The following is a 26,748-nucleotide window of genomic DNA, read 5'->3' as shown; positions in this document are numbered from 1 at the left end:
GCATATGGCATCCGCAGCCGCCATCACGCCGCTCAGATTACTCCATATGAGACCACTTCAGCACTGGCATGCGGGCACACACCGAGTCTCTGTCACTGCGCTGTGTCGCCGCACCCTCAGCCCTTGGAACGACCCCTCATTCTTGCAGGCCGGTGTGCCTCTAGGACAGGTGTCCAGTCATGTTGTTGTTTCAACAGATGCTTCCAACACGGGCTGGGGGGCCGTGTGTTGCGGGCATGCAGCTGCGGGCCTATGGAAGGGTGCCCAGTTGCATTGGCATATCAATCGCCTAGAGCTGTTGGCAGTGTTCCTCGCTCTCCACCACTTTTTTCCGGTGCTGGAGCGGCAACACGTGCTGGTCAGGACGGACAGTATGGCGGCAGCGGCGTATATCAACCGTATGGGGGGTATGCGCTCTCGCCGCATGTCTCAGCTCGCCCGCCGTCTGCTCCTCTGGTGTCACCCGCAGCTGAAATCGCTGCGCGCCATTTATATTCCAGGTATGCTCAACCGTGCAGCTGATGTGCTCTCACGGCAGCAAATACACTTCGGAGAATGGAGACTCCACCCCGAGTCTGTCTAGCTGATATGGGCGCGATTCGGGGAGGCCCAGATCGATCTGTATGCTTCCCCCGAGAACGCTCATTGCCAGTTGTTTTTTTCCCTGACCGAGGGCTCTCTCGGCACGGATGCACTGGCCCACAGCTGGCCTTGGGGCATGCGCAAGTATGCGTTTCCCCCAGTGAGCCTGCTCGTGCAGTTACTGTGCAAGGTCAGGGAAGACGAGGAACAGGTTCTGCTAGTTGCGCCCCTCTGGCCCAACCGGACATGGATATCAGAGCTCTCCCTCCCCTGGTGGATCCCTTTGAGAGAGGACCTACTCTCTCAGGGACAGGGCACCATCTGGCACCCTCGCCCCGATCTCTGGAACCTCCACGTGTGGTCCTTAGACTTAGGTACCGAGTGCGGTTGTTAATACCATCACTCAGGCTAGAGCCCCCTCCATGAGGCGCACCTACGCCCTAAAGTGGAGTCTATTCACTGAATGGTGTGTCTCTCACAGAGAAGACCCCCAAACCTGCCAGATCAGTGTTGTGCTCTCTTTCCTTCAAGAGAAGCTGCACTATCTAGGTTTACGTGGCTGCCATCTCCGCTTATCATGACGCGGTGGCTGGCGGCACCGTGGGAAAGCATAACCTCATCATCCGGTTCCTCAGAGGCGCTAGGCGAATTAATCCAACTCGCCCCCCTCTCATGCCCTCTTGGGATCTCAGCTTCGTTCTCACGAGCTTGCGCACAGATCCCTTTGAGCCACTCTAATTAGTATCTTTAAGATTTCTGTCCCTGAAGACAGCTCTGCTGGTCGCGTTGGCCTCCATTAAGAGGGTCGGGGACCTGGAGGCATTTTCGGTCAGTGACTCGTGCCTGGAATTCGGGCCGGATTACTCTCAAGTTATCCTGAGACCTCGCCCGGGTTATGTGCCCAAGGTTCCTACCACTCCCTTTAGAGATCAGGTAGTAAACCTGCAAGCGCTGCCCCCAGAGGAGGCAGACCCAGCCCTTTCCTTACTTTGTCCAGTTCGCGCTCTGCGCATCTATGTGGACCATACTCAGTACTTTAGATCATCTGAGCAGCTCTTTGTCTGTTATGGCCGTCGGCAGCAGGGAAGTGCCCTATTAAAGCAAAGATTGTGGATGGCATTTCACTCGCTTATTCGAGCAGAGGTGAGCCGTGTCCCCTGTGAGTGCATGCACACTCCACTCGGATCGTTGCATCCTCTTGGGCACGTGGCGCTTCTCTAACTGCGAGTGGAGCCGGTTTCCTCAAGGGTATTAGGTAACCCTTTGGTGATTGAGGAAACAACTAGGTAGGGTGCTGAAACACGCCTAACAAGGAGATACGTGCACCTTTTTATGTGTCAGTAAAGTTCCCTGTCAGGTGAGCCCGGCAGATTCCTCCGTGGCCCCCAGCACTGACTCAGCGGAGGAGTCACTTGCTGGCCCACTACGTTTTTGGCCTGCCCGCTGGTCAGCCCGCGTTTTAGGTATAGGTGCCTGCTATGCGTGATCCCCACTAGGTGATCCCATATGCCTATTCCGCCACAGTTCAGTCCCCCCTCTTGGGTGGACCCGTGTCTTCCCTCTCCGCTAACCACCCCTTCTTATGGGCACTCCCCCTTCTTAGGGCTAGTCCATATGTAACTTTGCCATCTTATTTCCCCCTTGGGTAGCGGATGGCCTCCGCAGCCTCCTCCCTATCCTCCCTATCTCTCCTCCCTACCTGTCTTATTTTCCTAGAGTTATCTAGACGCTCGCGACTTTCCAAAAAATATACCTAAATCCGTTGAAGTGGGATAAGTTAGGGTCAGGGACACATTGGAGGAGCGCGCCTCCCATGATGTGGGTGCGTCACGCTTGCTTGCCTATCCTCTCATCGGAGGCGTTGGTAAGGTGCAGTCATTATGGCGTTTTCCATAGTTCTCCCAATTCGTGGATTTTCCTAAATCAAATCCACTAATAGCATTGGAGTTCCCCACCCGAAGGGGAATGCTTTGGTTACTAAAGTAACCCTCGTTCCCCGAGGAGGGGATTGTAAATGCTATTTACCATCGCCATAATGACTGTCCCTTAGCTGTTAGCAAAGTCTCTTCAGCTTAAAAAGGATGGCGTCCGCTTGCTCCACGTGTGATTATATGCTGGGTTAATTGGCAATGAAGCACACCTGAGCAAGCTTACGCTGCCAATTCATTGGCATTCATTGGCCCGTTCCATACTCTTTATATAATACTGATACTAACATCTAAAAAACTTTATTTTAATGGGACCTTTAAATTCAAACGAGATTGTGCTCCCTTCAAAAGACGGTGAAGAAACAAACAGCTATGTGTCAGTAAAGCGGCAGATTCAAAACAGATGGTAATCTATTGTTGTAAAAAAATAAATGAGTGAAAAAGAAGAGAACCCAGTCCAGGAGACTCGAAACAAGCAGAATTCCTTTATTGAGACGTGTTGGTTAATCTGCAGTCATACAGCGTCTTTAAGATGTCCATATGTCTGCAAGAGCCTACTAGAGGTCCGCAGTCTGCAAGTTCTTTCACAAGTCTCTCACAAGTCTCACACAAGTCTGAATTAAGACAAAGATTTCATGGCTATATTGTGTTCTTAGGAGGAGGGGATATGGCTAAACAAAGCATGCAAATTAAGAGTTGTGGTCGGCAGGGTAAACTGCTCTTTCAGGCCTTGATCCCATCATGTTCTGGAGACAGAAACCGCCTGACCATTTGATCGAAAAGAGAAAACAATAGACACCCCATGCTGTGAAACTGATAATTGCATCACTTTGGCTTAGCCAGTAGTCAGCAAGGCAAAGGTTAAATGACCCTCCTAGCTGGCATGTCAATGAAATAATATAATTAAAAACCAGAGAATATAACTTTTCAGTTATAGATTATTGTTCATTTGGAATTAGATGATATAAATTTATATTTCCACACTATGTCAAATACTGAAAATGTGTAAAGCAGAGGTTCTCAACCTTTTTTACATCGGGGCCCGCTTATTTCTCTGATAAATTTTTGAAGGCTCACATGTCTAACTTGTTTTTTTAAATGTTTGTATGAAATGCTCATTTAAACCTTTATTCATTAAAGTTATTTATTCATATAAATATGAAGAGTTTCATTGCGAAACGAGATTTATCCATTTTGAAAATTTTTATTTTTTTTTTACATTAGTATTTAAGACATCAACATTCAAGTTCATTCAGAATTTTTGTATACATTAAACTATTACTTGAGCTCAGTGAAGGCCAGGAACACAATATTTTCAAATCCAGGATATTTTTTATTTAATTTTATGTCCAAATATAGTTCATAAAACAGTCAAAAACCAAGCCGAAATGCAACATATTTATTTTAACATTGTCAAGCATTTAAAATTGGTTAAAAAACTATACATCATAAATATATGGAATAATATATACAAAGATTGATCAATAATAATAATAAGATTCTGAGTTAGATTGGGCCAGAATGTACACAACACAACAAAACTTTTTTACCTTTTTTTTTTTTGCAAAACACTATATATCCACCTTAGGCTATATTCTACTCCTGTAATACCATTAAGAAAAGCGAGTGAATCAATGTTTTGTTTGATAAGTAAGATTAAGTTAGTAAGATAAACGACTTGTAGCTTGTTACAGAAAGAGTGGAGGGCGGCTCCTTCCACACCCCTGCTGAAAACCAAACCTGAATGATCAGAGCGGGCGGAGCCGCTGTGTCACCGAGTCCGCGACACAAGCTCACCTTGCCCAGTCATATTTATTGAATTATTTCACTGTAAAAAAATAAAAATAAAAATAATAATATTAATAATAATAAAAATAATAATAGCTTATTTATTGGTTGCTGTGAAAAAGCAAAACCGTTTATTTTTCTCCATAACAACCTGTGCCCTTTATGTTCCCTTATAATAAATCAACAACAAAATAATAAGTGCAACCACATAAATAATCTTCAGATAGGCTACTCAGCTACATGTAAGAAATTATTAAAAAATATATGCTTACAAAGGACACTTAGAAATGTCGTCTCACAGACAAGTGTCTTGTGATGGGGAGGAACGCAGGAAAAAAGGCGCTCCCTGGCCTTTCTCTTGACATATATATATATATATATATATATATATATATATATATATATATATATATATATATATATAAGTTGGGTATTATTGGGAACTCGCTAACAAGAACAGTGAACAGCTCAATGGCAGAAACACCGCTGAGCCTGGCTAGATATCCTAGATATCGCTAAATACAGACCTCCTGTATCGGCGTGCTTTCAATATAAAACACTCACAGGACAATAACTTGGACAACTATGCGGATATATTAAATAGAGACTTTCGCTGTCACTTACACAATTTGTGAATGAACAGACTGACACATACTATTTGCAGACACAAGCATGAAGCTGTTTTTTGCATTGAGTTTGAAGTAATCAATCAGAGAACAGAATAATGTGCATTATTTCGATCATTTTAATATAGCATATTAAAATTTTTATTGTACATTATTGAGAGTTAATTTGAATCTCGTGGTCCACCTGCAGGATCGCTGAGGCCCACCGGTTGAGAATCCCTGGTCTAAAGTGTCTTAAATGAAGGCAGTCTATGAAGAATTTATAATGCCTCCTATTCACTGACACTTCAACAAGTATCATGTGAAAACTCTAATGGCAGACGGCTGCTTCTCACCCAGGGCTGTTTAGGCTAATGAGAGAGAGACTGTCACAAATGCGTGGGACTTTCCCCCTAGAGGGAGAATGTCAATCAAGTTTTTAACAAGTGTGATTATAAAAAATAGAATTAATACTTTTTTTTACTATATTCTGGCAATATTTACACACAGTTGACAATGTGTTTAAACCGCTTATAACAGTGATTTTTACAGAATATGTAAACAGCCTACTAGTGTTTGAAAGCATAATTGCCAGAACAGCACAGACAGAAGGCAGAAGTAAAAATGCTCAGCATCAGCTACATGCCAGGTATGTGCAGTGGGGTACAGAGATCATTTGATAGGGCCCTTTAGTACCAACTGAGCATTGTTTACACTCCACAGCCCACCTGAGTATTGTTGCGGTGGCTACTTCCAGCAGGACAATGTGCCATGTCACAAATCTCAAATCATCTCAAACTGGTTTCTTGAACATGAAAAGGAGTTCACTACACTCAAATGGCCTCCAGTCACCAATCTCAATCTAACAGAGCACCCTTGGGATGTGGGTGAGATTCACATTATAGATGTGCAGACCATAGATCTGAAGCAACTCCATGATGCTATAAGGACTGAAATTTCAGAGGAATGTTCCCAGAACCCTGCTGAATATATGCTTCAGTGAATTCTAGCAGTTCTGACGGGAAAAGGGATTCAAATCTGTCCTAGAGCATGCTTAATAAAGAGGTTCACTCACAAACTAAAGTACAAAGCTGTCACTGGTGCAGAACATTTTTAAAAAAATACAAAAAAATGTAGCTTAAGGGTTCATTTAGCCAACATTAAAGGAACATATGAAGTGTTCAGATGCAAAAACATCTATGTGCCATCTGAATTTTTCTACTAAAATTAGCATTTTTCGCAGGCTTATATATATATATATATATATATATATATATATATATATATATATATATATATATATATATATATATATATATATATATATATATATATATAGTTAAGTAATTTCTCTTTTATGTCAATTAATACACCATTTTCATTGCCTTAGTGAACATAAATGTAGGAGTCTCAAAAATGCTCATTTTAGAAAAAAATTTCAGATGGCACTTGGAAATTTTTGTATCTGAACTATTCATATTAATATCTAAAAAGGAAAAACAGCTTGAAATGTTTTAACCCTTAAAGACCTATATTGTGGGCACCTAATGGGCCTAAATGATTATAATTTTTTTTAAGCAGTTTTATTGTTATTTTAGCAGTCAGCCACAAGTGTCAGATATTATTTTAAACAGGAGAATATGAAGCTTCAATCTGTATTATTTAAAGGTCCAGTCTAAAATATTTTGTGGTCCAAAAACATATGAAAAGACAGAAAATATTCCAAAATTTTAAGAAAAACGGTTTTTAAAAAAGTGGCATTTTCTAGTTATTACAAACAAAACCTCAATATTTTTTTTCTTTTTCTCTAGAAAAACATGCTATGATGTTTTATACTTCCAAAACAAACTTTGTCTACATCCACCTTTCCCTGAGCAAATTATAGCAATTTATTTCAATATTATTCTAAGCCATTTTTCAGTGGAAAAAAAAAACTACTGCTTTTATTTACTGCCAATGTATTTGCCCAAAAGTTCTGGGAATGAACTAAACAGAAAGATTGTTACAAAATAACAGAACACAGAAGCAAGTTTGACTTTTTCCAAATAATATATTTTCAGTTACCATAAACAACACCACTTACAATAAACAAACAAAAATAAATAAATAAATAAATAAATAAGAAAATAAGAAATAATGCAACAAAGTCCAAATAAACATGGTGCAAATCCTCAGTAAAACATTAGATATAAATATTTACTATACTATAAATAGTAACATAACTAAACTAGATTCAATATGGACCATCCTTAGGTTTTATGCGCCAGCATGGATATGGTGTTAACCCTGCTGCTTCTCAACTTTTGCTTTGCAGACAAACAACCACACCGCCATTTGCGTCCTTTGAAAACAGCAAGACCAGCAATTTGTCTATGCTGTGTCACTGTTTTGTCATGATTTTGTGCTGTTGTACATGCAAAAGCACTTAGTATGAGAATTATTTCATGCTAAACTTTTTGTGTGTGTGTGTGTGTGTGTGTGTGTGTTTTATTTAGCCGTGCGTAAATGTACAGCCAATTTCTCATTAGCTGACTGGTGGTCCACAAAGCGAAACCTATGCTTATTGGTTGAGAGAGAACGAGTTTGAACCAATCTGGGCATGGTGGAGGGAAAATGCATCAATGCATCGAGTCTGGTTTGTCCGGAGACACAAGCCACATGTGTTTCTTTGTCAAATCAGCATTGTCAAAATATGATGACATAACCACACTGATTCCGGAGCCTCTGAAGGTCCGTGAATGTAATGTTTTACAGCGATTGAAAGCTGAGACTCTCTTCTTTATGCAAATCTTTGAATTGTAGTGTGCGGATCAGCGGATCAAAAGTTATTAAACATTTAAAAACAATACTTATTTTTAGCCATGGGTGGCTGTTTCGGTCTTTAATACGTACCATTGAGGTAACAATATGAACCCTTAGGTACAAATGTGTAGATTTTGAAAAGGTACTACCCCAGTGACAGCATTTGTACCTTTGTATTTCTGAGACTATTAATATACCAAATAGCAGTAAACAGTAAGGAACAAGAATTTTGGGCAGAAGCAGCTACAAGTTAAAAAAAAAAAAGTGTTTGAGTGTTGCGTATACTGCCCTGAAAAAGAGTAGCCCTGTAAAAGCAGTTTATGGACAACAATACTGTTTGTTACTTCACTTATGATGACTTCAGACTGCACGATTTGTAAAGTAGTCATGTCAAAGTAGATGTTTTCACACTGCATGACAATCCAGCCTGATCTCACAAGGAAACATAAATATGTTACATTTTGTCAGAATAGTGGCTAATTTATATGAATTTGTACGAATTCAGTCGTTCAAAAATGTACGATTTTAAAAAGGAGGCATGGCACCCAACCCCACCCCTAACCCCAACCGTCATTAGGTGATAAGTAAATGGTACTAAGCTGTACAATTTAGATTGCACAAATTCATACAAATTAGCCACTAAATCAAAAACTTATGAATTGCCGTGAGATTGTGTTGGACTATCTGAGGTAGCGAGATAGATCGGCGACAGGAGGTTTCACACTGCATTACTTTACAATGGGAAGAATCGCAGACAACTTTGTTCAAACTGCATCAAACTAACAAACTCACAGAAGAAAAGTGACATGGATACAACGTGTGGTCACGTGGCATATTTTGTATTTAACTACATAATGGAAAACAAGCCTTTAGAGGGGTAGAAAATGTATTTATTTTGCCTGGCTTTTGAGGGAAATTAACAATTTCTCTAAATCTTTTTCTGTTTCAACCATGTTGTGGTATTGCTCAGATGACACATTAAACAGACACGGATGCTCCTGCCAAATTTACACAATTTTTATCTCCATTTCTTGGGTCCAATTAAAATGAAAATGAGCTTTTAACTTCTCCCCCAACCTCCCGCTGGCCTGCAGCTACCCCTACTAGTGGATGCTGCTCTCTCATTGGCTGTAGGTGATCTTCGATGTTATTTTCAATCAAAACACATTTCATACAGCATGATTTGAATTGTGACATTCATCTGCGATTCTCTCAGATCGTGTCTTTGACAGTTTATACTGTGTAATTGTTACTCCTGTGAATGAGCATCAGTTTACCTGTGATTTCAGGCATTTACTGCGATATCTAAAAACCTGCAAAATCGGGGCTAAACTCATGCAGCCTGAACGGGATTAGTGAGCCATTATTGTGCTAATGCTAGTCCAGAGATCAGTCTCAACAGTAAGCATTATTAAAGCAGTTAAGTTTGAACTGAAATAAAATAACAGAACATTTTAGTAGGGTGGCATGGTGGCTGAGTGGTTAGCACTTTTGCCTTAAAACAAAAAGGTCACTGGTTCCTGGCTGGTTCAGTTGGCATTTGTGGAGTTTGCATGTTCTCTCTGTGTTTGCGTGGTTTTCCTCCAGGTGCTCCGGTTTCCCCACAGTCTAAAGACATGTGCTACAGGTGAGATGGGTAAGCTAAATTGGCCATAGTGTAGTGTCTGAATATGAGAGTGTATGGGTGTTTCTTAGTACTGAGTTCCAGTTGGAAGGGCATCCGCTGCGTAAAACATGGATACGTTGATGGTTTATTCCACTCTGGCGACCCCTGATCAATAAAGAGACGAAGGAAAATGAATCAATGAATGGACATTCTGGTTGTCCAATTGAAGGGATTGAGATTAATTGGCTCCACATATAGCTTTGTTCCAGGCAAGTTTTAATCCATTCAAATTAAAGTGATTTGGCATCATTTGATTTAAAATATTGATGAAATAATATAATTCAAATGTGTGTATTATTATTAAATTAAAGGGATTGTTCATCCTAAAATTGAAAATGTACTCACTATTTACTCACCCACAAGTGGTTTGTAAGTTTTTTCTTCTGTTTCTTTTGAACACTAAAGAAGATATTTCTTAAAAAGGGGAAAACCTGTAATAAGTCCCTTTCACACAGTGATACCGGTAAATATATGAAACATTTCCGGAACAACTTTACTGGTAAATTCAAAAAGTGCTGTTCACACAGGCGAGGATGTTGCAGATTTTTTTCCGGAAAAGAGCATTCACACAACTATTCCAAAATACCGGTAAATTCTGACATCATTAATGTTAACCAGAAATGACTTCTAAACAGCTGCGCTTTTATTTGTAAACATTTGACCACATTACAAACAATGTGAATGGATCAGTATTGTGGACAACTTCGATGAAAACATATAGAGAAACACTTTCGCATGTCGAGATGTACATGATATTTGTGTGTGCTGGCGTTCACGGGCACACACAAAGCTTGAAGGTAAACAAACAATGGCTTAACATAAGCATCTTATCGATAATTATTTACACGGTTGGCATTAAGATGAACATATAAACGTTATCTGACTAATTTTTAGCAGCTAAATGTGTCTGGAAAAATATTCAAAGGCTTTTTTTCTCATAAACCGCGCGAACGTGAATGCATCTGACTGTTCTGATTGGCTAAAGCAGACATCTCACGTCAGCACGTTATAGACGTGCACGCACTCTTTCCGGCAATCTTCCTTCATGCGTTCACACAGCGCAGCATCACGGCAAATTACAGGTAATGTTACAACTTCTCTTTCCGGAAAATAGCCAGAACAAATTTACCAGTATTTTGAAAGGTCTGTATGTGTGAAAGGGGCTATTGACTTCCACAGTAAGTAAAACAAACAGTAACACTTTATTTTGATGGTCCATTTGAGTATTAGTAGACTGACTGCTTAATATCTGTTGATACAGACATTTAACAGACATTTAACTGACTATAAGAAACTTTTGCACAAACAAGTGTGAACAAACAAATATTTTAGAGGTCAATGGTTTTAGATTTTCAACATTTTTCTTAATATCTTCTTCAAGGTTTGAAACAGGAAAAGACATGACGACAGATTTTTCCTTTTTTGGTAAACTATCCTTTTAAGTTACACCAAGACTTGTTGTTGTTGTTGTTGTTGTTGTTTTGTGTATTATAAACTACTCTGTGGTGGTCGCAGCAGACATTTGGTTAAAAGGGGAGTAGCTTAGAGGTCTTTTAAACATACAGTGATGCCAATGGAAAAGGAAAGTCATATCAGAGGAGGAGAAGTTATTACAAAAAGTTATTACTTTTTAGATTAAAGATTGCAAGAGATTTTTTTTTTCTTTGGAATAGCACGCATGATGAATTATTCACTGTAAGATTGGACTGTGCATTAAAAAATTAAATAGCATCAAATTTAAGTATCTATCCTCGATTCCAATTCTCCAGTGAGCAACTTTTATGCATTAAGTTTTATTCTTCCCAAGGATGTAACCATCTGGATGCTGGAATTTCTCTTAGGAAATTTGAGTTTTTAACCAAACCAAATTGTGCCTTAAACTAGACTACAAAAATCTTATGTAACGCGTCTCAGGAGGATGTGATTTTTTGCAATCTCTGCTTCAGAGAGCAAACAACAACAGACTGTCACAGAGAGATTTTAGAACACACTGCCAGATGCAGAATGACTGAAGATCTGTCCTGCTCAAACTTTCAGCACAAGCTTTGCCAAAAAGCCTTCTGGGTATTGGACTGGTGACGGCAGCCTGGTAGCTGTGACATTCCCTTTAATACGGTTCAAGGCTCTACTAGTCCTATCAGAATTCATGTCCCGGGCATAAAGAACAAAGACTACGAGACCTGTGTCTGAATCTGTTGCAGTGGGACTGTCAGTATAACCAGCTAAACGAAGTCATGGTGTGGATGTTTGTACACACAAGGCCACCTGGGCCGCCTACAGGTGTCATCTGAACTCAATTCAGATGGAAGTCAACAGATGGAATGCTTCGGGGCACTGAAATCTTTATGGGCATGATCACAAGATCATTACGAGCTGTCTGACCGCATGGCCTCAATCAATAACAGCACACTCCTCTGAAATGAGTTGGAAGCGCATCAAACACACTCTTGTCCTTCACTTTCGGAAAACAAAGTAGATGTAATTGCCTCAATTTGCGCAACTGACAGCTTTCGGTGACGTTTAATTAGCTGGAGTGTGCGAGGTGCTGAATAAGATTTGTTTGATGTTAAAGGGTTATATGTGAAAAGTCTGTCATCATTTATTCACCGCTGCATTATCGCAAAAAGACTTTAGTTTATTATCAGCACACAAATAAAGATATTTTATTATAAAATCTTCAAGATTTATGCTCCTCTGTTGAAAGTCTAGCCAAAATTCTGAAGCTGCAAAAGACTTAAAGAGATCAAAAAATAAATCCATATAAATCAAGTGGGTAAATCCAAGTCTTCTGAAGAGAAGGCTGCTTTATTTGATGAACTGCTTTTATTTAGATTTTTATTTACATTAATCAACTCAACCATGCTTGTTTGACATACAGGAACAAACCTCATTGTTTTTTTGCTGGAAGCGTATATTGTTTTGACAAGCTTGAACAAACCTCAATGGTTCTCACGCATCAAGCTTGAGCTACTATAACTAGGCCCACATGGAATCTATACTTGCAGAAATCTGCAGATTTTTTAGCCCATCAATTAATCTGTACGTAAATGTCTGTAAATATAAATGTATTCTTTTTTTTTTTTTATATTAATTCCAGCACTAAAAAAATGATGTTTGCTTTATGTTCAAATTATTTTGAGTAATGAAACATGAGCTGAAACAACAATTCTTGGTTTTGCTTGGTACAACTTAATTGTTTTATGTTCAATCTACTAAAATTCGTAAAAACTAGATTAGATTAGATTCAACTTTATTGTAATTACACATGTAGAAGTACACGACAATGATAACGGCAGTTTAGGTCTAACCAGGAGAGCAAAAGAGTGGAAGAACTATGATGTCAATTTGAATCCAAAAACCTGGAAGCGAGTTAGCATTTTAGCAGTTCAGGTTCCCTAGTAGATATGTAGTTCATTTTGAGACAGGGTTGTAGTTCATGTAAGACAATGTTCTCCAGCGATCTATGGTGGTTAGTTCACCGGTGATCTTGACAAATTGTGTTTAAGAAACACGTTTTTTTGGGGCAGAAGCAACTACACATTTAAAAAAAATAATAATAATAGTGTTGGGGATACTGCCCTGTACAGGAGCACCCTTGAGTTTTAGACCATTGACAACATTACTGTTTGTTGCTTCACTTAGTTTATAAAAATCAAGATGTACTCTCTATTTACTCACCCTCAAGTGGTTCCAAACCTTTGTAAGCTTTTTCTTCTGTTGAACACTAAAGAAGATTTTTCCTAAAAAGCTCAAAACCTGTAACCATTGACTTCCAAAATAAGAAAAACAAACAGTAACACTTTATTTTGATGGTCCATTTGAGTATTAGTAGACTGCCTGCTTAATATCTGTTGATACAGACATTTAAAAGACATTTAACTGACTATAAGAAACTTTGCAAGTACATGTCAGCTTACACTAACCCTAACCCCAACATAACAATCTACTTATATTCTAATGAGAATTAGTTGGCATGTAGATGCAATGTCACGTAAAAGCAAGGCAACGAAATGCAGTTTAGGTCCAACCAGGAGTGCAATAGATAGGAGGAACTATGATGTCAATTTGTATGCAAAAACCCGAAAGCGAGTTAGCATTTTAGCAGTTCCGGTTCCCTCGTCCCAAAGTCAATGATTTCAGTAAAATTGCTTAAATAAAGTCAGTGCCTAACACAAAGTCAAGATACTTTCACGTTTTATTTGACGACATAAAACACATCAGCTACATCACACTCTTGATTTTTTAAATCCGTTATGCTTCTTTAAAAAGACGGTTGCTATCAAGTTGCTAAATGGGACTACAGTGTCGGAGACATTATCCGTCATTGAGCTGAGCTGGTTTGGAACGCAGTTCGCTTGCGTTGGACATTTGTATTTGTCTGTTATTTAAGTATTTTTTAGAATAGTATTTTATAGTTGTAGTATTCTTATCATTGGAAATTCATATTGTGTGTAGATAATGAAATTTGTTGATTATTTATTTTAATTAAATTATATTATGGGTATACTTCTTACCAGTGCAGTCTGTCTCTTTCCTTCCCTCAGTAATTCAAACGTGTGAATAAATGTTTAAAAATACATACATACATATTACCAGTCCCTTTAACGTGATCAATAGATTTTTTGTAGTTTTTTTCTTCATCAGAACATCTAAGCACATTTAACCCTCATCATAACTGCAGTATTTACACTTCTTAAAATTTATAGCATATGTGACTGTATGGGCTGCTTTTCGTTGTACTCCGTGACAAAAAAAATAATATTAAATGTTGTTCTGTGTCCATGATGGAACTTGCAGGCATATAGACTTCCCTCACTCCTCATTTCTTTAGTCTATTACTAAGGTAAGCGAGCAGTATGCATGCGAGCGATAAACCTATTTAGTCTAATGATAATACTATGTAGGCACATTTATTTTATGTATACAATTTTAAAACATTTACCGTTTAACCGTAAAGCAAAACAAAATGTATTTCCCAAGTAAAAAAAAAAAAAAACTATCCAAAAGGCACGCATGTCTATGTGTATTTGCATATTTATTTGTTTATAATAGCGTGAAATATAATATAATAAACTGAGAGAGTAAATATTTGTCATGGACCATATTTCTAAAAATAAGCTTGAAAGTTTGTCTGTAGCAGGGTGGTGCTGACGTCACAGGCAAGCGCCTCGAAGGCACTTTATAGCCTAATGTTAGCTTTTTTAATTCTTGCGTTTGTATTTAATATTCAAAAGTGCTAAAAGATGTATTTTTCATGTGAGGATTATCTTGCTGGACAAAACATGTACACGTAATGGCCTGTGTTTGAACACAGCTTATTAATTGCAATCTTCAAAAAACTTGCAAGATTAAACATGCAGCAAAAGTCATTTTTGCAGAGTAGATATATTATATGAGAGACATTAGTAACCACATGATTAAACATTGTTTATTGAAGGATCTGGGGTGACACGGTGGCTCAGTGATTAGCACTGTTGCCTCACAGCAAGAATGTTATTGGTTCGAATTCCGGTTGGACCAGTTGGCATATCTGTGTGGAGTTTGCATGTTCTCCCCATGATTGTGAGGGTTTCCACAGGGTGCTCTGGTTTCCCCCACAGTCCAAAGACATTAGCTATAGGTGAATTGAATAAACTAAATTTGCTGTAATAAATGTGGGAGTGTCTGCGTGTTTCCCAGTAACCGTTTGAGGCTGGAAGGGCATCCGCTGTGTGAAACATGAGTAGTTGTGAGCCTGAGCCTGAGTAGTTGGCGGCTTATTCCGCTGTGGCAACCCCAGATATATACAGGACTAAACAATACAAAATGAATGAATAATTGGATGCATGAATGAATGAATGAATGAATGAATGAATGAATGAATGAATGAATGAATGAATGGTATTCTTGTGATACATGTAGCAGATTTAATTTTAGCCTCCAAGCAAATCGACACATCCTGGGCTCGAAATAGTCTAACCTAGCATTTTTTAACAGATGATAATATATTTCATTCCATTTCTGAATTAATTTAAATGCAAATACAGAATACACAGCAAAGCAATACAATATTTCATTGCATGTTTAAAGCGATACTTTTAGATATAATCTCATACCTAATGAAATAAATAAAAAGAAACAAATCTCCACTATTCAAACTCATTTATTTGCACACCAAAAGCAACCCAAAGGGGATTTGGCCAATTATTTTGCTTCTAAGAAGGATTTTCATTTTGTTTTAATTTCACTGTTTATTTGGCTCACGGGATATTTCATACTCCACTACATGCACACAGTCACACTATCAAAACCCTATTCTTCCTTCAGTAATTGAATCTCAATAGGGTGTGCATTCGGAGAACTAATGAGAACTAAATGTCAATCATGTTGTGACGATGCACTGTCTGCTGGTGATGGATAGCTTTAGGAAGAGAGTGAGAGGAGCATACCAAAAAAATTAAATAAATAAATAAATCAATGATCTGTGGTCACAATGATACTTTCCGCCATGCCTCATTTTATCAGCCTTGTGAATATCTGTTTGACATTTTGTAGATACCTGCTTTATCACACTACCTCCAGCTGTGAGGTGCCACTCAAATAAAAAAAATTTAAAAAAGGGAAACACATACACACAAATGAACATCTTTCTATTAGAAATATGTCTATATTATATTATATTATATTATATTATATTATATTATATTATATTATATTATATTATATTATATTATATTATATTAAATCATATTATTATATTATATTATATTATATTATATTATATTAAATATGCAAAAAATATACATTTAACAGTCATATGTATTGCAGTCAGTATAGTTATAATACTGTTGTTATAATTATTATAATCACCATGTTTTCATGCTCTTTTTGAGTAGTCATACTAATTACAATCAGCATCTTTGACAACTGGCCCTGCGTGCAACATAATAATGAAGTATAAAGAACAAAACATACTTACTGGCCCTGAATAAAATATAAGGGCATCTGGCTATAGGCCACAGGGGCAGGACTGCCAAAGATAAGGATAATGCTCAGTCTATCAGTATGCACAACATCAATCAGGTTTTATAATCATCTTCAAGATCTAAAAAAAGCAAACGTCTGAGGCAGATTAGTAATCATAACTTGTATACTTGTACTAAGTCTTTGTTGTTCTTGTTTTTTTTTTTCCTAAGAAGCTTAGAAATAAGACTGTAATGTATTCTACCCCAGAGCTCTTTTTTTTTTTTTTTTGCTCTGAAGTAACTTCACGGGGACCACCGAAACATCATCAGCCCTGTTGTTTTTATTCGCAAAGACATGTTGATGAATCATACAGTCTGTCTCTATCGTTATTGTTTTCTGGGGGAGTATTTTTCACTGCCTGATCCGCCAGAATTCCCCTGGTGTCCTAAATATATCATTTCTTGGATATTTTTTCATCATATTTCAAAAAGGTCAGATCTGCGGGTTCCCTTAAAATACTTACTTTTGAGTTAGTTCATGTAAATTAACCGGTTTTTATCCTTTAGCTGAATTAAAGATTTTTTTTTTTTAGATTCTGTTTGTTTATATTAAAATTAGATTATATTCATTCATTCATTCATTTTCATAATTTAATTATTTATTGTTTACTCACTAATAAAAATAGTACAGAAATATACATTTTAAAAATATACAACATTTTATTTTAATTTTTTCTTTATTTTATAGTTTTTATTAATAAAAATGGAACAGAAATGTGTTTTAATAATATATTTTCTTTATTTTAGTAAATACTTCTTTTGATTTGTTAGCAAAACTAATGAGCATGCTATCAATTAATATATTATATTAAGTTATATTTTATTATATCATATCATATTATATAATAATAATAATAATAATATATATATATATATATATATATATATATATATATATATATATATATATATATATATATATATATATATATATATATATATATATATAGTGTAAGAGTAAATAATGTATGTAATTTATGACCGATAATTTGTCATTTGTGACAGCAACAATTAAGTTGGGGCCAGAATTAAATTCCAAAATAAACATCATCTGTTTGAATAAAAAAAAAAAATAATAATAATTTCATCATATCATGTTTTATTTATTTATTTTTTTTCTTAAATCATTTTTGGATTCGATAAAAAAATAGCCTATGTTAGATTGCAGTGTCTGTTATAAATTTAAAATAATATTTTCATAAGTAATGGTTATGTTAAAATTAAGAAAAACGGGTTAAATTAAAATATATTATAAATCTCGATTTTTTTTTACATTTGATATATATATGTCCACACACACACACACACACACACACACAACACACACACACACACACGCCACAAAACAGTAAAATAGTAACCTACATTTCGATTAATCATCATTATAAAGCACAAACACACCTCAACGAACAGGTGGTCAAAGCCTCAGTTGACAATTTGACTCAAGTAGCTTACTTACGTGTAGTGATTCCAAAGTGAAAGTCTTCGTGCCGGCAGGTTTTTCCTGAATAAGAATCCCACATTGGTAAAAGAACGGGGATGGTGTGGGAATGTCGCTGTTGTGCGCGCTGAGAGACTGCTGGAGAGTTTAGTGCTCCTGATGAGCGCGCGCGCGGTTCATCTGTGCGGAGGAGTCGCGCTCGTGCTGCGCCTGACAGATCTGTGCTCAATGACAGGAGAGGATGCTTTATGATCGACTACATTACTCAGCACTTACATTCATGCACTGCAGTTCGACGTGGACAGAGCACGTCAAGATTTTCAAGTATTTTTTTTTCTACTTGGCGGGTTTTTCCTACCTGCTAGGGAAAAGATGACCTTTTAAATTCTCCAAATGTATTTTACACTGTGGGCATATACAGGTTGTTTATGTGACGTTTCATTCTCTGTCTCTCATGACAAAACGGAATATAACCAATTAGCATAGTTATATAAATTAGAATAATTATATAAAATGCAGGTTAAACATTTCTTTGTCTTCCATGGAACTCTGGTTATTAAAAAATGCTGTTATTAAATTTTATTAATTTTAGCTATTTTTGAGCCTCAAACGTGTATGGTGTGACTGTCTCAAGAATTAGAAGACTATACACTGTATAAAAAAACTGCTGGGTTTCACACAATTATTTTGTGTTAGGACAACATGAAGGAATTAAATTAACATTTTTTTTTTACTAATTTAAGTAGAGTGAACATAAAACAACAAAGCCAAAAAAGAAAAAAGAAAAAAAGAAAACTCTAGAATTGATTTGTTTTGTTTCTGTTCATTTTATGTAAGTAGATTGAGCAAGCAGCAAATGTCATTTTTATGCTAATTTTAAATCAGACAATTCCACAAAAATGTAAGTAGTTGAAGGACCTCATATGAGATCATGTAACTGAAGCCCCTGGGTTTTTATTTTTGGAAATATGTAAGTTTTGTCATGGAATGACACCCCTATTTAATGTCGGTCACACTTTATTTTGATGATCTGTTTGTTGACTTTAGGTTACATTGCATCAACATGCCAACTAATTCTCATTAGATTAAGTAGACTCTTAGGTTGGGGTTGGGGTTAGTGTAAGTTGACATGTAAAGTTTCTTATAGTCAGTTAAATGTCTGTTTAGCAGCAGTATCAACAAATATTAAGCAGACAGTCTACTAATACTCAAATAGACCATCAAAATGAAGTGTAACCAAAATCATTCATTCATTCATTTTCTTGTTGGCTTAGTCCCTTTATTAATCCAGGGTCGCCACAGCGGAATGAACCACCAACTTATCCAGCAAGTTTTTTACGCAGCGGATGCCCTTCCAGCCACAACAAATCTCTGGGAAACATCCACACACACATTCACGCACACAATCATACACTACGGACAATTTAGCCTACCCAATTCACCTGTACCGCATGTCTTTGGACTGTGGGGGAAACCGGAGCACCCGGAGGAAACCCATGCGAAGGCAGGGAGAACATGCAAACTCCACACAGAAACGCCAGCTGAACAGAGGTTCGACCCAGCGACCTTCTTGCTGTGAGGCGACAGCACTACCTACTGCACCACTGCCTCACCCTTGTAACCAAAATATCCAACAAATCAGACATGTTATGGAGAAGAAAAAAAAACATTATTTATAAATTTGTATAAAATGAATAGCAAATTATCTTCATCGTTAGGCACTTATCTTAACATAATGCTATTTATTTTACACAAATTATACAAACAACTAGATAAGAAAACTTAAGAAAATACAAATGATGTGATATATAGTTCAGGAGTAGTTAAGGATAGTTAAAGATGAGGTAATGATGATGTGCCCCTCCAAGTAAAGTCATGACATAATTATACATTAACAGCTCATGAGTTCATGTTGGTTATTCATTCATTCATTTTTCTTTCAGCTCAGTCCCTTTATTAATCTTGGGTTGCCACAGCAGAATAAACCACCAACTTATCCAGCCACAACCCATCACCGATAAAAAAAATATATATAGCACTGTCAAAATAAGTATTCAACATAGAAGATAATTTGATATCACACTATTTGTATTTTTTTTAAGTTTTCTTATCTTGTTGTTTTTCTTAATTTTTATTACAGTTCAGAAACTTTGTACTATTTTTAAATATAGATTGATAAAGTTAGTGCAGTTAGTCTTTATTTTCTCAAACATAATACATCAAACTACATAAATATTTTTTTCATCAAATGTTTATTTTATTATATTATTATTTTTTTATTATTTTTTTATCGTTGTGTTTATGTTTAAATTATTTTATCTTGTTTAATTTCATGGTGTCCTTGAGCTGCTAGAAAGGCACCTTTAAATAAAATGTATTATTATTATTATTATTATTATTATTATTATTATTACTATGCATTTGTCAACTATCCACACTCAAAAAATATATATATTTTGCTGCTTGTTCAAACTACTTTTTCAAAAAAGGTTGAAACAACACAATTCTTACATTTTCTGGGACAATTTAATTTTCTTATGTTCAACCCACTAAATTTTTGTGTTGGGACAACATGAATGAAGTTAACATTAAGGTTTAACAAATTTAAGTAGAATGAACATAAAACAATTAAGCCACACACACAAAAAAAAAAAAAAACCTTCAAGAATATTTTTTTTCCCACCTTAACATAGTTTGAACAAGTAGCAAATGTTATTTTCGACTGTATGCTAAATTGAAATCAGACAATTCCCCTGAAAATTTTAGGTTTTGAAAGACCCGATTGAAGACCATGTAATTTAATTCCCCATGATGCATACCTTACATATTTTTTGGAACCACTAGAAATGTTGCCATTTTTTGGTGTGACACCCCTGTTTATTGAAAATGCCATACAAATCAGACAAGTTTTAAAGAAAAAGAACATTATTCATGAATTCATATAAAATAAATAGCACAATGTGAAGATAAGTATCCAAGGATAAAAATAACACTTTACAATCATGAATAATGATGTGTTAATATGCAAACTAAACATTACTTTATTATAAACTAATGATGAGTTCATGTAATCATGAACTAACTTTAACTACAACATGAGTCACGTTAGTTCATGTGTGAATAACGGCTACTTTAATTACTTGTTAGTACATGATTATTTTTTAATTAATGTATGAATCACCACATTAGTTTATGCTTAAGTTAACCATCATGAGCTCATGATATGTTCATGTATAATTATATCATGACTTTTCATGGAAGGGCACATCATCATTTACCCATTCTTACCTACTCAAGAACTCCTTTTGTACACCAGTCACTGAATAACAATAGAAAAGTGTTCTATCAACATCAACAGTTTAAACACAGGAGTTCTTAAGTAGTTAAGGATGAGTTAATGATGATGTGCCCCTCCAAGTAAAGTTATGACATAATCATACAATAACAGCTCATGAGTTCATATTGGTTATTCATTCATTTATTTTCTTTTTGGCATAGTCCTTTTATTAATCTGGGGTTGCCACAGCGGAATAAACTGCCAACTTATGTTTTACGCAGCGGATGCCCTTCCAGCTGCAACCCATCTCTGGGAAACATCTATACACACTCATTCACACTCATACACTACGGACAATTTAGCCTACCTAATTCACCTGTACAGTATATCTTTGGACTGTGGGGGAAACCGAAGCACCCGGAAGAAACCCATGCGAACGCAGGGAGAACATGCAAACTTCACACAGAAATGCCAACTGACCCAGCCGAGGCTTGAACCAGCACCCTTCTTGCTGTGAGGCAACAGCACTACCTACTGCGCCACTGCATCGCCCTCATGTTGGTTATATTTAGCTTAAAATTAAATGTTAATTAACGCATTAATTACATTCATTTTATTTTCGGCTTGTCCAATCCACTTAACTTAATCGATTTGTGTTGTGACAACCTGATGGAATCGTGTAAAACCCAGCATTTTGTACAGTGCATATGTGTTGCGGTGATTATTAGGTCTTGTGGAGGATGCTATCCAAGGTCCTCCATGGTGCTTCAACAGGCTATGATTCATTTACAGCCAGGAAACCTGCAATCTAGCTGTTATGTAACGGGTGAAGACCAGATAGTCAGACTTCAACAAGCTGAACAGATCCAACCAAATATCAGCACGCTCAATAAATGATGGGGTGTGTGCCTCACGACAGCCGGCGGTGTGTATTATAAAAATAAACCCCAGAAGGTCTGGAGCACATGGAGATAATGCATTCTAATATATGTGCATATTTCCAGGAGTGAAAATGAAAGGGAAGATTGCGTCTTAATAGAGGCGAAGCGAAAGCATGATTGGTCAGGATGTTTCGCTCACTTCAGAAGTTGCGCAGCACATGCTGAAAGAGGGAGGTCAGAGAGGCAGAGAATTGGATTTCTAATAAGGCAGTGACAAAGATTGGGATCTGAACAGGAAGAGTGTCTGTAACAAGGCCAGGGCTTTCTTGAAAGATGAAGAAAAGAAGAGGAAAAAAGAGAAGGAATGAAGGATATGAACCAGCACAAACAGGTGGGCTGTTGAGGGAGGAGAGATGGGGAGCTTTTGTGATGATGCTCTCGCTTGGCTTGTCACTTTTCTCTCATTCTGTCAGTCTTTCCCTGGAGCAGAGATTCATCATTATAGCTTATCTCGGAAATAAAAACCCCCATTCATCTCAACTCCGTATAAAAGACACAGCTAAAAATTCCTCCAGCGAACAGCGGTTTCTGTAGGCTTTGTTTACAGCACATGTCAAGTCATTTCGTTTAACCTGTGGAGAGTTACCTGTTTACGTCAGGACATTTTGTAGGTTAGACTTTGCCTCCAGGTTAAATGGAAACATTCCCACGTGGGAAAGATCTTTTTGTTTGCGATAGAGGACAGATTTTTTGAGAGTAAAGTTAAGCCTGTAATTATTCTTATAATGATTCCACAAAAAAAGAGAATTGGTTTATTATTTACACAAACCCCATAATATTTAAATCCCATAACATATATATTCTTTTAAGTGTTGACTAAACTGGATGTCAGCTGTGGAACATGTCTATGGCCTTTAAACCAAACAGAACTCTTTTTCTGCCTAAATGGGTCTTCAAACCCTGATCCTTTTTATTCCTCTTTGGGTCGAATACCACATTAGGCTGCAGCACCACTATTTCAGCAGGTCAGCAGGTGAGATTTACCAAGTAACCTTAGTAGTTGGTATTTTTACAGGCTTAAGTTCAGGCTGTATATTTTCTAGAGGTATGCCCTTTACATATTTGTGAAGCTGGAGATTTCACTTAAGGACTGATCTCAGACTAGCATTAGTCATACGGGGCGGCAGACTAAGTGCTAAAATCAACTGTCAGCAAGTTCTAAACAGAATTTGTACACTTTTGATGCTCTTTAGTGTTGTCTTTAAACACTGCATGCCATCAGTAGTATACCAATACACAACAACTTTTGATTTTTATAATCCATCATTCATTCATCCATGAATCATCATTTACTCACCCTCACTGCATTTGACTTTCTTCTGTGAAATAAAAAAAATCATAAATGAGTGCATGAGAGGTCAAAATGAAACAAAGATTATACAACTGCCTTACTTGTATTTGACCACATTACTCTGCACATAGAAAAAGTTTATGTTTTCTCCATTTACCTATGCTTGTGAAATTCATTATAGGACCTTGATCTCTTTCTTTTAACAACTTTTGACGTAGAAAAGTTAAACAAGTGACTTTTATTAATATTTTTATTCAATGTATTAAAGCTAAAATTTAACTTAAGTGATCTATTGTCTGACTTGGTATTATAAATTACAAATTACAACCACAAATCAGAAAAAGTTGGGACAGTATGGAAAACACACACACACACACACACACACACACACACACACACACACACACACACACACACACACACACACACACACACACACACACACACACACACACACACACACAAAAGTAGCGATTTCTAATTTTACTTTGACTTGTATTTCATTGTAGATAATATAGCAAACATTATTCAATGTGTTCCTGATGATTTTCATTTATTTGTTTTTTTAATAAACACATATTCCAATTTTGATTCTTACTAACATTTCAAATCAAGTTGGAACAGTACAGCATTTAGCACTTTGTAATGTTGCCATTTCTTTTCACAGCACTTAAAAGACATCTAGGGAGTGAAAATACCAAGTATTTCAGGTGTAATTTTGTTCCATTCTTCTTGCAAACAAGTCTTAAGGTTGTTGTTTCATATACTGCACTTCAAAATGTGCCACATAATTTCCATTGGAGACTGGTCGGGACTTCAGGCAGGCCAATCGAGTACTTGTATCCTCATCTACTGCAGTCAGGACTTTGTAATGTGAGCAGAATATGGTTTTGCAGTATCTTGTAGAAATATGCATGGACGTCCCTGTAAAAGAAGGCAGCATATTGTGCTCCAAAATTCCTATGCACTTTTCAGCATTAATGATGCCATCACATGTTACATTTGCTAAGGTCAATGTTATAACCCAATACAATGGCAGACTCTGGCTTTTGGACTTTTAACAGTCTGAATGAGCCTTTTCTTCGTTGGTCTAGAGCCCACAGTGTCTATTTCTCCCAAACATACCTGGAACACTGATTCATCTGACCACAGTACACATTTTCACTCTGTGATGGTCCATCCCAGATGCCTCCGAGCACGAGAAGTCAACGCTGCTTCTGGACACTGTTAACATAGGGCTTCTGTTTGGCACAGTACAGTTTTAACTGGTATTTGTGGATGTAACTACAGTACTTGACAAAGATTTGCCAATACACCATATAGTGAATTTGCTCATAGAGGAATGATGACTCTTGATTCAGTGCCATCTGAGGGATTGGAGATCACAGTTGTTCAGCTAAGGCTTGCGCCCTTGTCCCTTACACACTTAAATTCCTTCAGATTCCTTGAATAATTTAATTATGTAAAACACTGTTGAAGGTAAAATATCTATGTCTTCCCATCTTTCTTTGACAAATATAATTTTTAAACATTTCAGTATTTTTCTAACATATTTGTTGGCAAACTGGTGATCACCTGGCATCTCTGCCCTTAAAGAACCTGTCTTGGATGCGGCTTTTGTACTAAATCATAATTACAATCACCTGAGGCTGTTGACATCCCTAGTTTCAAATCATATCATTATTTAACCAATTTACCTGATTACTAGCAACAGATTGCTCCTGTCCCTTCTTTTTTGAATCTGTTGCAGGTCTGGATCACAGGAAAGAATGTATATTTACAAATGAAATAAAGTTGACCATACAAAACATGAAATATTTCATATTGTGTACATCAAATGAGTTTATACTGACTGCTGTGAAATACAAGTCAAAATAAATTTGTAAATCACCGCTTTCTTTTTAATTTGCGTTTTTTATACTGTCCCAAATTTTTCTGATTTGAGGTTGGTAATAGTATGCCAGTACCCTAATTTTTTGTTATTTTACAGACTCAAGCTGGAGTCACACAGCACTTTTCTCCCCGTAGACTTCCATTCATACGCTCGTGAATGCGTCAGAACAGAAACACAAGCTTGTGCGTCAAGTCTCACAGTTTGCTGCATTGCAAAGTTCAAGCTTGGTGAAATCACATCACTTGACTTCATGAGACCAATCAAGAATCAAAACATGACCTCTTTTTGCAGAAATTTAAAATATGGACTAAATCGCTCACTTTTTAAATGTCTAATCATCTTGTTTCATCCCACCCCTTATCGCATCGCCATATGACAGAATTTCGCAAGCTCAAACTCTAGTTTGACCGCAGCTTTCATTTTAATTAAGTTAATTTACTATATCATTCATTAAAGACATCAAAAAAGGGCATCTATTATATGGACAAATCTTTGTTTCTGAAGTAGTGAAAAGAAGATATACAAGTTATTCTCGCAGACACTTTAGCATTAAGTTTCATTAACTTAAGTATCATTAACCACAAATCACCTTTTTCACATGATGTTCAAAGCACAGTTAAAACCCAAACATGATGCTATCAAAATAATAGTAGTGGTTACTCCAAGAATAGCTCAGCAGATTCCATGAAGGGTTACTTTTATCAAAGTAGAACATACAAATTCTTTCATGGACACATTTGGGCTTAAGAATCTCATTTATTTGGAATTTACTGACATCTTGAAAAGATGTAATGTCATAAACCTAGCAAACTCAGCCCTTGTGTAATGTGGTATACACGGCTTTATAGACAGGAGACAGACTTATGTCCTGACTTGTGAAAATGCATTAACTCATGCTTTAAATGTGTTGATCGATTTCTATTAATATTTTACAATGAATTTTAATTATGTGATACGTCAAGGAGGCTGCTCATGCCTTTCATAAATTGTAAATTATATATTCAGTGGCTATAGACAATCATCACACCCCTTTGAAATAATTACATTATTTGTTATACAGCCAAATATCACATTCCAAATATCTTTTCTAGCCTTTGAAAGTTTTTTTGTACGATGATTTTCTGAAGGCACTTTATAAGTATATACAGTTGAAGTCAGAATTATTAGCCCCCCTAAAATATTAGACCTTTTATTAGACTTGTTTTTTCCCCCCTAATTTCTGTTTAACAGAGAGACGATTTTTTCACATTTCTAATCATAATAGTTTTAAAAACTCATTTCTTATAACTGATTTATTTAATCTTTGCCATGATGACAGTAAATAATATTTGACTAGATATTTTTAGACACTTCTATACAGCTGAAAGTGACATTTAAAGGCTTAACTAGATTAATTAGGTTAACTAGGCAGGTTAGGGTAATTAGGCAAGTTATTGTATAACTATTGTTTGTTCTGTACACTATTAAAAAAAAATCAGCTTAAATGGGCTAATAATTTTGACCTTAAAATGTTTTTTAAAAACATTAAA

The 26,748-nt window shown here is 36.5% G+C and overlaps 1 protein-coding gene across 2 annotated transcripts in view; it reads right to left on the bottom strand.

Moving 5' to 3' along the window:
- The window catches only part of htr1fb (5-hydroxytryptamine (serotonin) receptor 1Fb), a 41,950-nt gene extending 23,901 nt beyond the window's left edge, over window positions 1-18,049 (bottom strand). For both annotated transcript variants that reach the window (XM_005159929.6, XM_073952388.1), the window contains exon 1: window positions 17,835-18,049. The gene's annotated coding sequence lies outside the window, so the exon portion shown is untranslated. The remainder of the gene's footprint in view (window positions 1-17,834) is intronic.
- Window positions 18,050-26,748: the final 8,699 nt, after the last annotated feature.

The sequence above is a fragment of the Danio rerio genome, chromosome 1 (assembly GCF_049306965.1).
Source record: "Danio rerio strain Tuebingen ecotype United States chromosome 1, GRCz12tu, whole genome shotgun sequence".
NCBI lineage: Eukaryota > Metazoa > Chordata > Actinopteri > Cypriniformes > Danionidae > Danio > Danio rerio.
Note: the sequence above shows the minus strand (reverse complement) of the source record. Positions and strands in the feature narration are given on the sequence as shown.